Source organism: Amblyomma maculatum, chromosome 11 (genome assembly GCF_055883805.1).
Source record: "Amblyomma maculatum isolate TAMU_Amacu chromosome 11, ASM5588380v1, whole genome shotgun sequence".
NCBI classification, from domain to species: domain Eukaryota; kingdom Metazoa; phylum Arthropoda; class Arachnida; order Ixodida; family Ixodidae; genus Amblyomma; species Amblyomma maculatum.
The window spans coordinates 99,146,647-99,162,059 of NC_139354.1; positions in this window are offsets into that span (position 1 = coordinate 99,146,647).

Here is a 15,413-nt window from a genome sequence, read left to right on the forward strand (position 1 = left end):
AAAGGTAACAGTTATACAGGACTGGAACTGCAAATAAGTATTAGAGCATGCATGGGAAGTAATAAACAGAGGATTATGACATTATACAATAGTTAGCGGCATTGGACGAAATCAACCTGACACAGTGAACGCAATATAAAAAAGTTATTCTGACTGCAAAAAGGTACACAATTCGTTTTTGAATTTTAGTGGGTCAGATATGTTAGCGATGCGTTCGGGAAGACCATTCCAACCCTTTATAGCCCGTGGCAAGGCAGAGAAGTTAAATGCATGTGTTCGGCCGAATAGACATTGAAAACTTATTTTATTATTCAGGCGGTGGGAGGTGCGAGCCGGTCTAGTAAGTGGCACTCTTGATGCATGGTGGCTGTAGATTAGTTTGTGTAGCAAGCAGATAAGCGCGATATCCCGACGTGATTGTAAACTTGTGAGCGATAAGGACAACTTGATGTTAGTCACGCTGGTATGGCGGCTGTAATCATGGGAAATAAAACGTGCTGCACGGTTTTGAATAGCTTCTAGGGATTTGATTAGATACTCTTGATGTGGTGACCAGATGGCTGATGCATATTCTAGTTGAGGACGAACGAAAGTTAGAAATGCGAGCTTACGAGTAGAAATAGGTGCGCTATGTAGATTTCGCTTTAGATAGCCGAGCGTGCGCGATGCTTTAGCGGTTATATTTTCAATATGCGTCGCCCATGAAAGATTTTCGGTAAGATGAACGCCGAATCACTTACAAAGTGTAGTGTTTCGAAAGGATGATGTAATATTCTTATTAATATTGACACTATTGAAATCCTTCTAGGTTAATTTTTAGGTAGAACTGAAATTTATATAAATATACAAAATGCTCCGACTGTCCGCAGTAAACGTTTTTGAAGTAATTCTGTTACAAAGTTCGCATATCTGCACGCCAAGAAAAGCCAGATCTGATAGCAGCACTGAAGTCTACTCGTGAAGGGCCCCTGGAAGTTGCTTTCAAGTCTTCACCAATACAAAGGGCGGCTATCACTGATGCACACACACATTGTTCACACTCTGATCTTTAAAGACAACTTGAGGATGTTTCTATTTTGTTTGGATTGCAAACAACAGTTTTTGCTTCGATGATATTTCGTGGATAATATTTGGGGTACCTAAAGGGATGCGACTCATTCCTTTATATGGCGCCTGTCATTGATATAAATAGTACTGAACGCAAACCAATAGTGCAGGACAAATGCATAGTAGACGCTGCTACTCCAATACGCACATTTTAGGAAATACTCCGTATTCTATGTAAACAGCAGGCCACGCAGGGCTTCGGCTTTTTGGCACATTTGATGCATACTCATGTCAGCCTCCGCAGGGGCTTCTGCTAGAGTGTTGTTTCATGCACTATGTGACACGACCAGCCCCGAGCACCCCGGCAATGCCGTGTGTGGCATCGCCGTGTCTGAAGAAAAGGGATTCTGGTGGATGGCCTGAGGGCGAGCGTTCGGGCCTCTAAGGCCGGTCGGCAGAGACAATACACAAATTTTACCCGCGCTTCGCATAGATGGCGCCTCATCACTGACCTGATCGGAGGAAATTGGCAGTCTCCTTTTCCTATCCTCTCGCCCTTCTTTTGGTTTACTATCTTCAACCTTAAAATCACGGTCACACAGATGTCTTTTCTTACTCCTTACTTCCCTTTCCCATTTTTTTCCTGGCGGCTGGGATTAAACTATGCGCCCTGCGTTAAGACATATTTTTATATTTATGATGGGACAGCTGGCATGGGAAGCACTGCCTTGAAAATTCCTATCCTGTATTCGCGTTGGGCTCCGGGGGGGGGGGGGGGGGGGGGGGGGGGCTACCCTGGGCAATCAACGGAGCTCTTTTATGAATTCCTCCGCTGAACACTGTGATCATTTTCCGAAAATAAATCCAAGCCAAGAATGGGAGAACTTCTGAATGAAATAAAGAAACATTCTCAAAATGTGATGTAGTCCCTATTTATAGTGTCCAAATATTTCACGGGCTCGATTGGTTCGAAGCACAAAATCAACAAACGAGCAAATGGAGCAATTCGTTACTTCTGCTAAGTAACGAATCACTTCACAAACTTTCACGCGATTGCGGGTGTTCCTGTGATCATCACTGCCCATAAATACATTGACACTGTCCGTGGTGTTTTAGCGTGGTGTTCCAGGAGTAACTTAAAGAAGGCAATTTATTTTGCCTCTACTACTGTAGTGCGGTGACGAAGACATTCTCTTCAGAAGGGGAAGTCTAACACGACAAACATTAGAAAAGAATTAACCTTTTTTGACCGCAACGCATCCCTTTGGCTTACAAGGTACAATAGAACTACGGAGCGGGGGCATGCTGAGAAATTATACAGACAACATATATATATATACTTATACCAACAGAATGTGAACTTTCAGCATTCGAGAACATTACTTTGGTTCACTCCCCCCCCCCATAACGCAAATATTCTAAATAAATATAAACCTTTCCAGCGAGAGCGAAAGCATGCTCGTCGACTCTCAGGACATATTTTAATTATAGCCTAAAGTAAATACCCGGTAACGGAAGAATCTCTGAAAACTAACAACTAGGCAGCTGCAGTCAACATAGTCCGCCTAATCACCATCACAGTTTGTGCTGTATACTTACCGCCACACTTATTATTTACAGTCCACTCTTTAGAAGTACTTGGTAAACAATTTACGCAGCCATACGTGGGAGCGGAGGAGTTGTACGGGCGCTGCTCCTCTTGGGGATCTGAGCGTACTGACTGAAGGGATCAAATATATAATTTAAAATTTTATAATATTGTTACGGTACGCAGTGAAAGAGACGATGACGAAGTGCTGGGCTAGTAGAGAAAGACGACGCTGCAGCTACGTCTGGTTCTCCTGTGAGTGTGTCCCTGACGGTGAACTGTTGCGGCTACGACGTACCATCGCCTCCTAATATCTCGACGTGCCTCGTAACATCTTGGTGGAGGTGCTGGGTTAGACACCAATACCTCAAGCTGGATCTCCGTAGTGGCCGCCAACTTGGTGCTAGCACTATGCAGTCCGACGCAGCTACCTCTACAGCGGCACAATCAGCGCCCACTGTCGTCGTTGCACAGCCTCGTGATCCGGGAACCTTTTGCGGCACCGATGACATCGACGTCGAAGACTGGCTCGCTATGTACGAGCGAGTCAGTAAGCACAACCGATGGGACGCAACGTTGATGCTTGCAAATGTCATTTTCTACCTGGCTGGTACGGCGCGCGTCTGGTTCGAGACGCACGAAGAAGATCTAACAGCCTGGGACATGTGCAAAGAGAAGCTTCGGGATCTCTTTGGCAAGCCAATCGGACGCAAGCTCGGCGCTAAAAAGAACCTGGCATCGCGAGCACAGTCGTTGGCCGAATCATATCTGTCGTACCTACAAGACGTACTAGCTCTATGCCGCAAAGTGAACAGCGCCATGCCCGAGTGTGACAAGGTGGGCCACATCTTAAAGGGCATTGCTGACAACGCTTTTAACCTTCTATTTTGCAAAGATTGTACGACGGTCGACTCCGTCCTCGAGGTATGCCGGCGGTTTGAGCAAGCTAAACATCGTCGTATTTCTCCCCGCTTCGACCGCTTGCCAAACACAGTTGCTACGTCTTCGTGCGAAGATCTGCCAACACTGCATCAGCCGTCCCATGAGCCAAACTTGACCAGGATCATTCGCAGAGAGCTGGAGGCGATGGCCCCCGTCGCATTCACACCTCAGCCGGCGCATGCTACTATAGCACTGATCCAAGCTGTCGTTCGCCAAGAATTCGGGAAGGTGGGCCTTAATGTGAGCGTAAGCCTCAGCTCTGGTCAGCCGTCCGCACAGCCATCTCTCCAGCCCACCGTTCTGGTGGTAGCTGCTGCGGCTCCGACTGCGCCCTTCCCGACGCGATACTCCGGATCTACCCGACGCTACCGCAACCCAGAAGAATGGCGGACCTTAAACAACCGACCCATCATCTTCAACTGCTCACGTGCCGGCCACATTTCTCGCCATTGCCGCAGCCGTTGGGTTCCGCCACCTCGACCTCGCTACTATCATGATCGCAGCATCGCCTACGGACCACATCCAGCCTCTCTCCGTGATATGTCCTCTCGTGACTTTAACCCGCCATCCCCGCGCATGTCCAGCCGATCACCGTCTCCCCAGACCCGCCGTTCCCGCTCGCCCCTACCTCACCGTTCCTCGTCCCCTCACTTCTCTGGCCCGCTCCCGGAAAACTGCAGCTTCACCTCCGGGAGCTGCATTGACGACCCGGCCCGAAAATCCTCTGCTGACCCTCGCTCATCGCCGCAATCTTCTAGATATTTGTGTAGACGGTGTGCCTGTTACCGCCCTCATTGACACTGGTGCCCAAATTTCCGTCATCAGCTCTTCGTTTCGCCGCCGACTCAAAAACGTTTTAACACCCGCCTCTTCATCAGCCGTTCGTGTCGCCGATGGAGGCGTCGCTGCCGTCGTGGGACTTTGCACTGCGCGCGTGAGCATTTGTGGTCGAACTACCCCTGTGCTCTTCACTGTAATCGACCGCTGCCCTCACGATGAGATCCTCGGCATCGACTTTTTAACGGCGCAATCTGCCCTGATTGATTGTTCAAGTGGCCTCCTTCGCTTAGACCTGCCTTTCTGCTCCGACCGCACAGATATCAAGCCACGCCTCTGCTCCGTCGAGTTTGTTCGCCTACCGCCCGAAGCTGCCATATATGTTCCTTCATGTATGTTCCTTTGGCCCCGTTTCCTGCTATTCCTGATGGTACATACGTCACTTGTCCAATCACCGATGTTGTTCTCCACCGTAACGTCATACTCCCTCACACTGTCCTGACCGTCACGGATAACCGAACCTATCTTCCCGTCCTTAACTTTAGCCACTCTGTCCAAGTTTTGCCCCATGGCATTGCACTCGCTGACTTGCTTCCGTTGGCTGACTGCGAAGTTTCTGCCCTCAAGCCTGTGCCTCTGTCTGAACCCCCCGTATCAGCTTCTCGTTCGACCCTTTTTACTCCCATGATAGCACCGGATTTGACACCTCAGCAAGCCGGTGCTCTCTCCGACCTTTTGCTTTCGCACAAGGACATTTTTGATTTTGCCGACCGACCTTCGGCCCAGACATCTGTCGTTACCCATCGCATCAATACTGGTGATGCCAGCCCAATTCACAGAAGGCCATATCGAGTCTCTCTTGCTGAGCGCCACGTGATACAGGAGGAGGTCGACAAGATGTTGACAAATAATATTATTGAGCCTTCCTGCAGTCCCTGGGCGTCTCCTGTCGTTTTAGTCGAAAAGAAAGATCAGACTTGGAGATTCTGTGTAGATTACCGCCACCTCAATCAGATCACTAAAAAAGACGTTTATCCGCTCCCTAGAATTGACGACGCCCTCGACTTCTTGCATGGTGCCGGCTATTTTTCCTCGATCGACATGCGTTCCGGATACTGGCAAATAGCTGTCGACGAGCGGGATCTGGAGAAAACCGCATTTGTCACCCCTGACGGACTATACCAATTCAAGGTCATGCCATTTGGCCTCTGTAACGCTACTGCGACCTTCGAGCGCATGATGGACTCGCTTCTCCGTGGCTTCAAGTGGACAAAGTGCTTTTGCTACTTAGATGACGTTGTCGTTTTCTCTCCCACGTTCACAAGTCACCTTGAATGGCTTTCTACGATTCTGGCAGTCTTTCGCCGCGCCGGTCTTCAACTCAACGCAAAAAAATGCAGCTTCGGCCGACGCCAGATCAAAATCCTGGGACATTTGGTTGACGAACATGGTGTGCAGCCCGACCCTGATAAATCCGTGCAGTCCGCGAGTTCCCTACACCACGTAATACAAGTGATGTGCGAAGTTTTCTCGGGCTCTGCTCCTACTTCCGTCGCTTCATTCGGAACTTCGCTAACCTAGCACGTCCCCTTACCTCCCTTTTGCAGAAAAACGTGAATTTCTTGTGGAGCCATGAACAAGCTCAGGCCTTCACAACGCTCATTTCCGCGCTCACCGCTCCTCCTGTACTGGCGCACTTCGACCCGTCTGCGCCTACAGAACTGCGCACCGATGCTAGCGGACATGGTATTGGCGCCATCCTTGCCCAGTACCAGCACGGCCGCTCTCGTGTGATTGCCTATATCAGCCGCCTTCTATCTCAGTCCGAGCGCAATTATTCCATTACGGAGCACGAATGCCTTGGACTTGTTTGGGCGTTGACCAAATTCCGCCCTTATTTGTTTGGGCGGCCCTTCAGCGTAGTGACGGACCATCATGCCCTTTGTTGGTTGTCATCACTTAAGGACCCTACTGGCCGCTTAGGTCGCTGGGCCTTGTGATTACAAGAATACACGTTTACTGTTGTGTACAAGTCAGGCCGCCTACATCGAGACGCCGACTGCTTGTCCCGCCACCCCGTTGACCCTCCTGAACTTCCTGACAATGAAATAACTTCCTGACAAACTGCTGACGACTGCGTTTTGTCCATTTCGAACTTTCTCCACGTCGGCGTCAAACAGAGTCGTGATCCTTCCCTGCGCCCCATTATTGATAACCTGCGCAACGACAGCACCGATCCGCCCATCAGTATGTTCGTGCTGCTTAATAACACATTATACCGACGCAATATGCGCCCAGATAGTGTAGACCTTTTGCTTGTTGTCCCGACACATCTACGCTCTGCTGTTCTTGAGCACCTTCATGACGCTCCTACAGCAGGGCACCTAGGAGTGTCCCGCACATACGACAATGTTCGACGGCGATTCTACTGGCCTGGCCTCTACCGCTCTGTTCGTCGCTACGTCGCCGTCTTTGAGCTGCGCCAGCTCACAGTGGGCCCTAGTGGGCCCCTGCAACCACTCGCACTTCCAACTGAGCCCTTTTCTCGAGTTGGTCTCGACCTGCTCGGGCCATTCCCCACATCGGCTTCAGGGAACAAATGGATTGCCGTAGCGACCGATTACGCCACCCGGTATGCCATAACCAGAGCTATCCCCACCAGCTGTTCCTCCGACGTTGCAGACTTTCTTTTGCATGACGTCATCTTGTTTCATGGCGCTCCTCGTCAACTGCTCACCGATCGCGGTCGCTGCTTCCTTTCTAAAGTTGTTAATGACCGTCTGCGTTCATGCGCTACGCGCCACAACTTCACAACGGCCTACCATCCACAAACGAATGGTCTTACTGAGCGCTTTAATCATACCCTGACCGATATGATGTCAATGTATGTGTCTGACCATCACCGTGACTGGGTCATCTCTTTACCTTTCATAACATTCGCTTATAACTCCTCACGACATGATAACGCCGGATACTCTCCCTTTTATCTACTCTTCGGCCGCGACCCGCTCTACTTCCCTTCGACACCTTACTGCCTCTTGACGATTCCTCCTGCAGTTACACTTCTGATGCCATCGCCCGCGCTGATGCCGCCCGTCATATTGCTCGAGACCGGGTTCGTGCGTCCCAGCGTTCTCAAAAGTACCGTTACGATCTCCAGCACCGTGACGCCTACTACCCTCCTGGCTCCCTCATACTCCTCTGGCTCCCTGCTCGACGTGTAGGCATGCGCGAGAAACTTCTGCCCCGCTACGTGGGCCCTTACCAGGTCTTCCGGCGACTTACCGACGTGACGTACGAGATTATCCCTGCGAACCGCCACTCTCCGGCAAACCATCATCCAGAAGTCGTGCATGTCGCCCGTCTCAAACATTATATCTCGCTCTCACCTGTGTAGTCTGCGCACCGGGACTGTGCTTCTTCCGCGGGGGGGGGGGGGGGGGGGGGTATTGTTACGGTACGCAGTGAAAGAGACGATGACGAAGTGCTGGGCTAGTAGAGAAAGACGACGCTGCAGCTACGTCTGGTTCTCCTGTGAGTGTGTCCCTGACGGTGAACTGTTGCGGCTACGACGTACCATCGCCTCCTAATATCTCGACGTGCCTCGTAACAATATCAAAGAACAGGTATTTATTGAACGCGGGAAAGCCTACGTATTCTTGCCCAGCACAGGTAAAATGAGCTTTGCTGATCTTGCCTTTTAGTCGTGATCTGTTTCTAGCAATTTCAATTTGTATATTTATACAACCCTAGGTTTATGGTCTTTTTTAAATACCGTTTTAATGTTCCTGCTCAACACGAATGATCCCAATTAAATGACTACTGCACTGGAAACTTTACCGCGCCAATTGGCCTATTTTTGGTACCACATTCTGCATTAGAAACGGTATGATTTTAAAACTGGCTGCAGAACAAATAAATAAACATCTAAATATGGCAGGTTATCTGCCTCCACAAAGATCCGAATAAGCAAGAAAAATAGAGAATAAGCGCTGATGGTCTAGTTGACTCATTTGAAGTGAACGAGTGAAACTATGCGCAGGACATGACTGAAGGAACATTATTTTTTGCAATGTTTTTATGGCATCATTTCACAGGCGCCAGGAACTAGAGCTTTAGAAGCAGCCGAGGTTACGTATGTTTCGCTATGTAGACGACTACCATGCAATCTTAGATAACTCTTCTAATCTTAGCCTCGACTGTGTTTCTAACATTCTCGCTTCATTTTCCTTTGAGGGGCAAGGTTTGATTTTCAGTCATGAATTGAACAGGGACAACAAGATCCAATTTCTAGATCTTATATAGTTTTCCTCTGATGTGCATGTTTGCTGGTCGTACAGTCCTGTAGCCAAAAAAAAAAAAAACCTTCTGCTTTAAAATGTTGTCGTTAATGGAACGCTGGCAGAACGCAGCATCATCATGAACAGTTGTCTCTCCTCCTTTCAGAAGTCAAGTGTTCACCTTATGTCATTAAGTTTCCAAAACCATATCCAGAGGCTCGAATCCGAAGGCTACTCGCAGCAGTTTTGTCAGTGTGCTGTACAGAGTTGCTACATTTGTCATGACGTATGATCCGTGTCTTTCCTATAATATCAAGAAGATTGCAGGCAGACATGGGGTGCGTGTTATTCTTTCGGCTCCTGGCAAACTGAAAAGACTTTGTCCCTTGCTTTCAAGAAAAAAGGAAACAAGAAAACGGAGCGCACTATGTGCGGTATAATTCATCAGAACAAGTTCACCTGCCTGGTAGGCCAGCGGGGTTATCAGGTACCTCTATCTTGCGCACGGGTAAACATCGTCCAATTCGGCCGGAGCTTCAATGAGCGGGCCCTTTACAACAAAGCTTTATGCGTACCGGTACAGGTAGCAATTAACTACTACATTTCAAAAGCTTCAGATGCATCCGATATCTTGAAGAAGCCACTTTGGTCGGTAAGACAGGAGAGGAAAGTGAATGGGAAGTAATCGAAGCATGCCTGATTGCCAAAAGAGGGATAGACTGCGCCAGTTAGCCGTCAGTATCACTATTGATACAGGAGATTGAATATCTAAAAGGGCATGTTCAGGTTACAAAGCCGATTTATGTTGATATAAACCGCATTTGACGCTATACCAAGTTTCTCGGGATAGTTTATTTTTTGTTTTAATCGGAGGCTTTATAAGCCACCTGCGTCATAAGTATAGCGGGAAGTCTGCATCGTGTCTGTGCCTATGTGTTCCTAAGTTCTGTTTTTCGTGCAGTTTTACTAGCTCGCTACAAAAGACAGAGGATATGCCGTAAGGAGATATGTAAATTAGCAAAAAGCCTGGAACATTTTTGGGAGCCCTGCGTAGTCTACAATGCAGAAATACAAAACCCTGACTATTCCTGGTGCACACGTTGCATTGCGTTTGCTCTCATTATTATCATAAGCTATATGCACCGTCATTATTATTGCTAATACCATCGCTGTCATTATCACTAATTACAGCGTCAGTGTCATCGCTAGTATAATCCCCGCTGTTGACGGGACAGGCTCTGCTATAGTAGGGAATCAACCTGGGTAGGACCATTTATGATTCCCCTGATAAAATAGGGAAGCCTCAGTACCAGTCCAATCCAAATCAATGTAGACAAGGAGTATTATGGTGTGTTTCACAATGTCGGAGGTGGGGCGTTTGGTTAAAGTGCTTGGCGGGGCAACCTGAAAATGGAGGTTCCATTCCCGATGGAGACCAGATTTTTTTGCCAATTTACCCTAGTTACGGTTTTGTGTCATGACATCTGTTTGAGAGCTATCGTGTGACCGGATGAACGAACGGTTAAATCATTAAATGATTTCGGTTTTAAAAACAGCGTCGGGCATCCTATACGCACACCTAACGGCTGCGAACAGGCTGTGAACTTCGTTGCCTTTAAAAAGACAGAATGAGAGCACTGTGAGCCCAGGAACACGTGGAGAAAGCGTCACGGCCAAAATACGAGTTCTATAAACAGCTCCACATCCTCAACAAAAATATGGAGACACGATCTAGAGTTCAATGGCAATTATGTCGCTTACTAGGTTCCTAAGTTTGCGGCGTCTGGAACATAAAAAAGAATCATATACGAACAGGGTAACATTTTTGGCGCGCACTTTTGCAAAGCTTGAAGCTCGTCCACCGAAAATTCACACTTTTCAAAAGCATAATTCAGTAGCTGAAAAACAAAAATAAAGACAGGCATAAATGACGACTGCTATGAGCTGATAACTTTGAAAGAATTTAACACAGATATATCTACCGGTATACAAAGAACAGTGCCACGTCCGCACAACTGCCACAACGCATTGTTGGCCCATCTCACTTAGGTTGGCAAAGAGGCATTGTTGATTTTAATTAAAATATAGAAAACTGAAAAATTCCAGAAGGGCAGACGAATGACGCAATTGTGTCATTTTTGAAACGAGGTAAGTAGCCCAGAAGTCCTTGTAGTTAGATACCAATAGCCCTCTTTTCTTGTATAGCTAAATTCTTATATAGCAAAATCTTTGCAAAAAACTCGTTTATTACAAGTAGATTAAGGCAATCCTTTCTCCCTGGTTTTCACAGCAGGAAAAGCCATGCCCTATTGGTGCATTGCCTGACACTATTCATAAGAAATGTAAATTCCTTAGCTAAAATAATCCCAAAATTCATAATATATTGTGTTTATGTATGTGACCTACCAATCATACTAATCCTAATACTCTTACTAATTGTCTGTTATTTGAAGCTCATGTAATGGTTGTCTGGAAACTATATGATTATAGGCTAAGTGCCGCTTTAAAGCGCTAGCAAACGAAAACCACTTCTTTTCCCACTACCTAGCTGAGGTGGAAATGAACACGGCTTCCAGTACTATTCGTTGCAATAAATACTGGAAATGATCTCTTTTCGTAGCAATTATCGCATGAAAAAGCTTTCTCATATCTTGGCTACTTTCTTTATTGAGCCTAATGATTAGGGGCATAAATGTTTACTTTTGAATGTTCGTTTTTTTTTTGTTGCTGTGTGGGAACTGATGATTCAGAATATCAAGATAGCTTAACTTACTCTGATTCTGTAAGCCTTGATCCTCAAGGAAATAAGCTCCAAAAATGTTCTTCAACCACTGATATGATTTCAAAAACATAATAAGACTCAGGACACTAAGCCATAGTATAAATTTCTGTTGGACGCCCAGTGACGTAGGCTTTGTGGGTAATGAAAGGGCAGATGTATGTGCTGCACAAGCTATAAACATATCACAAATAAACCAAATCGACATGGCACACAGAGGTTGCGTTAAAGTTAGTGCGCGGCAAACTAAGAGCAAAATGGCAGGCTGCTAGGGAATAAACTAGCGGAATTATTTAAATCATGTATATGGAAAATGTAATAAATGTCAACATCACGTAGTAGAAAAGACTAGAAAATTATGCAGGTAATTTGTGAATTTATCAGAAAAAATTGCATTCAGAGTGAAGAAAACGAAGAGGTAATTATAGTGCCGCGAAACCTTCAAAACAGTATTTTTTTTTTTTTTTTTTTTAACAGCCGCCGGCATACAGGCTTATCACTCTGATTGTGGACCGCGTATCAGTTCCGTAATCTTTGTTTGTTAATGCTCGATGTCGCGAGTCACACCTTTATCAGCTTTGTTGTAGCGCAAGATGCACCGAGATCTGTCTCGAAGGTTCCGGCCACTTGGGTGTCTTTCCACAATGTTCCAGCCCGTGCTGGTAGCGGTTTGCGACGTTATCTAGATTGTTCTGTGCAGCCTTTAAATTGAGCGTTGCCGAGTGTGACGAGCATTCTTTGTCCGACGACCGACGAGCGCGTTTGTTGCTATCGCCGCCGCCGAGTTACTTAGTTCTTTTGCGGGCGCTGAACACAAGACCTGAACACAAGACCTGGGACGCCATCTTGCCGTACGTGATCCTCGCGTATAACACGGCAGTCCAGGAGACGACCAGGGTGACCCCGTTTAAGCTTGTGTACGGCAGGGAGCCCACGACGACGCTCGACGCAATGCTGCCGCACGTAACCAACGAGGACAACCTTGACGTCGCCGCCTACCTGCAGCGTGCAGAGGAAGCTCGACGACTCGCACGGCTGCGTATTAAAGACCAACAGCGCACCGACAGCCGACGATACAATTTACGACGAAGCCGCGCAGAGTACAATCCCGGAGACCAAGTGTGGGTTTGGACACCAATTCGCCGTCGCGGATTAAGTGAAAAGTTGTTGCGTCGATACTTTGGACCATACAAAATCCTTCGCCGCGTCGGACCACTGGACTATGAATGCATTCCCGACGGAACGTCAGCATCACAACGGCGACGCGCACGCCCAGAAATTGTACATGTACGACTGAAGCCATATTACGCGCGTTAAAGAATCTGTGGTGTTTAAACTTTGCAGTGTTTATGATTAGGTTTCTTTGTTCTGGAACATCGAGGCGATGTTTTTTTTTTAAGGGGGGAGTAATGCCGCGAAACCTTCAAAACAGTATTTGTTGTTTTTTTTTTTTTTTTTTTTTTTTTTTAACAGCCGCCGGCATACAGGCTTATCACTCTGATTGTGGACCGCGTATCAGTTCCGTAATCTTTGTTTGTTAATGCTCGATGTCGCGAGTCACACCTTTATCAGTTTTGTTGTAGCGCAAGATGCACCGAGATCTGTCTCGAAGGTTCCGGCCACTCGAGTGTCTTTCCACAATGTTCCAGCCCGTGCTGGTAGCTGTTTGTGACGTTATCAAGATTGTTCTGTGCAGTCTTTAAATTGAGCGTTGCCGAGTGTGACGAGCATTCTTTGTCCGACGACCGACGAGCGCGTTTGTTGCTATCGCCGCCGCCGAGTTGCTTAGTTCTTTTGCGGGCGCAAGTCAGCCCAAATAAAGAGTATCTTCAGTGCAATCATCGACCGTTCATTTGTGTCGTCGACCTCGTCACCACTACGTGACAATAGTTATATACTGTACGAATATTTTTTTTTTAAATCTTCCTTGTTTTATTTCACTCGCGTGGAAAAGTGGTAGGGACGTCTGCAAATCGCCAACCCAATAAGAGCAACAGTAGAGAGAAAATCTGGCTGTCTTGGTCCGTGATGATAAAGGCATGAGGTGTTCCAGATTAAATTTGGTAATCTAGTACAGTCCACCACGGAACATTCGGGCGACGGTGGGTGCTTAGTATTGACACTTCCAACGCTGTCGTTTCAAATTCGCCCCATTATAATGGTCTTTGCGCGAGACAGTAGTTGCGAAAACAGAATATCGAATGTATATAAATAGTTGCCGTGACCGCATTCGCTACTTCGGCACATCATTGTCGACAGCAGCGCACGCTTGATTTCAAGCTACAGCCACTCTCTTATGAGAGACACTACAGAAACGTGCCAATCAGCAAGGATAACAAATTCTTAGATTGCTCCTGTTACATAATTTTGCTCTATATCTAGGCGGTTGTGGAGGCTTGTTGCTCAAAAGCAGAGGGGAAAAGCCAAATTGTCTTTGGTTTTCTCTCATTTTTTTACCTGTATGCGTAGAACCATCGGTCTACTTCCTCGATATGACCATTTGCTTTTTTTATTCCAATTACCGCCAATATCCTTGCGCGTATATTCCATTTTCTGCGGCTTTCTGCAGTAACCTAGGGTAGACTGCACCCAAAACAATGCTATTGATGCGTCCTCTATAAGGGCTCCAGCCGTAATGCACCTATTCGCGTGTAGACTGCTTTCGGAGTAAATTTATCTCGGTCTACTTCATTTTACTATTTGCTTTATATTCTCGAGTGTGTACGCGCTGTTACGTTATCATCAGACAGTCAAACGTGTGTCAAGAATTCCTGAAGGGTTTGTGCATCGTTCTAGAATTGGCTCTAATTCATGACGCACAAAGCTTATGTGCGTCATCTTTCGCGCTTTGAAGGTTATGTGAGAATGTGCTTATTTCGGACCGTTATATCAATTTTTAATTCGCTGATTTTGCGGATAATATTTATAGCTGCTCGTGAGCTGCAGGTCCTTCTTTCAGTGGGGACTGTCATTGATGCAGTTGGTAGTGAATAGGAAAAATAGCAGACCTGTTTCTAGAGAAGACACTGACACTCCAAGAAAAACGTTCTCGGAAATACGCCGCGTTGGATCCAAACAAGAGGTCTAGCTTATCCGCGGCTTCATGATAGGTGTGATGCATAGCCGTATTGCAGCTGCAGAGATTACGCCTTGTCACTCACGTTCATTGTGGCACAGAGTAAAAAAAAAAAAATAAAGGACGACTCATATAGCTGCAAACCGTTCTTTTTCTGCTATTCATAGCCTCCTTTGAAACGTAGGTAATATTAACCTTCGTAGGCAGCCAAAATTTAAACACGGAATGAATAAGCTGGGAGCAACCGAAGCATTTCGGCGAAACAATGTTGCCTGACAAAAGTGTATATGTGCTTCGCGCTATGAGCAAGTTCTCGCAATTCGGAATCGTGTATCAAGACTCCGAATTCACGAGCTGAGGTGAACAAAACGTCACTTTATAAACTTACAGTGATGATGCAAAACAGTACAACATCGGCGCGATGGTAGAAGTGACTAACTACATGCGAATGTCTTTGGAAACTGCCGACTACGCGACCCAATACGCCAAGTCTGAGTAACCCGACATAGCACGGCCAAGCAGTAAATGTCTAGCCGAAACACTTCGCGTTTTTTTTTTCGCTTTGAAACCGATATTTGCGCACGCGTGCCCAAACCATGCGCACACCTAAAATTACATCAAAGGCTAATACACAGCTTTCATAGTGGCACAAACAACTGGCACATAGACATAGAAACCAATATGGTGCACCAACCAGCACGCCTATGCACTGGCGCACTACTAAGTAGCCTCCGATAATGAATAGTTTGTTGAGTCGCTCCAGCCTTACGATCTAAGTGAGAGGCTGAAAAAAATCAAACGTGGCTCCACACCATATCAGGAAAAAAGCACTGTTAAACAATAGCAAGTCTTTCGAAACGCCGCATCTATGTCTATTCGAATACATTAACTAAATTTAAACTGGGGAAGAGCAACTCCTCAAAG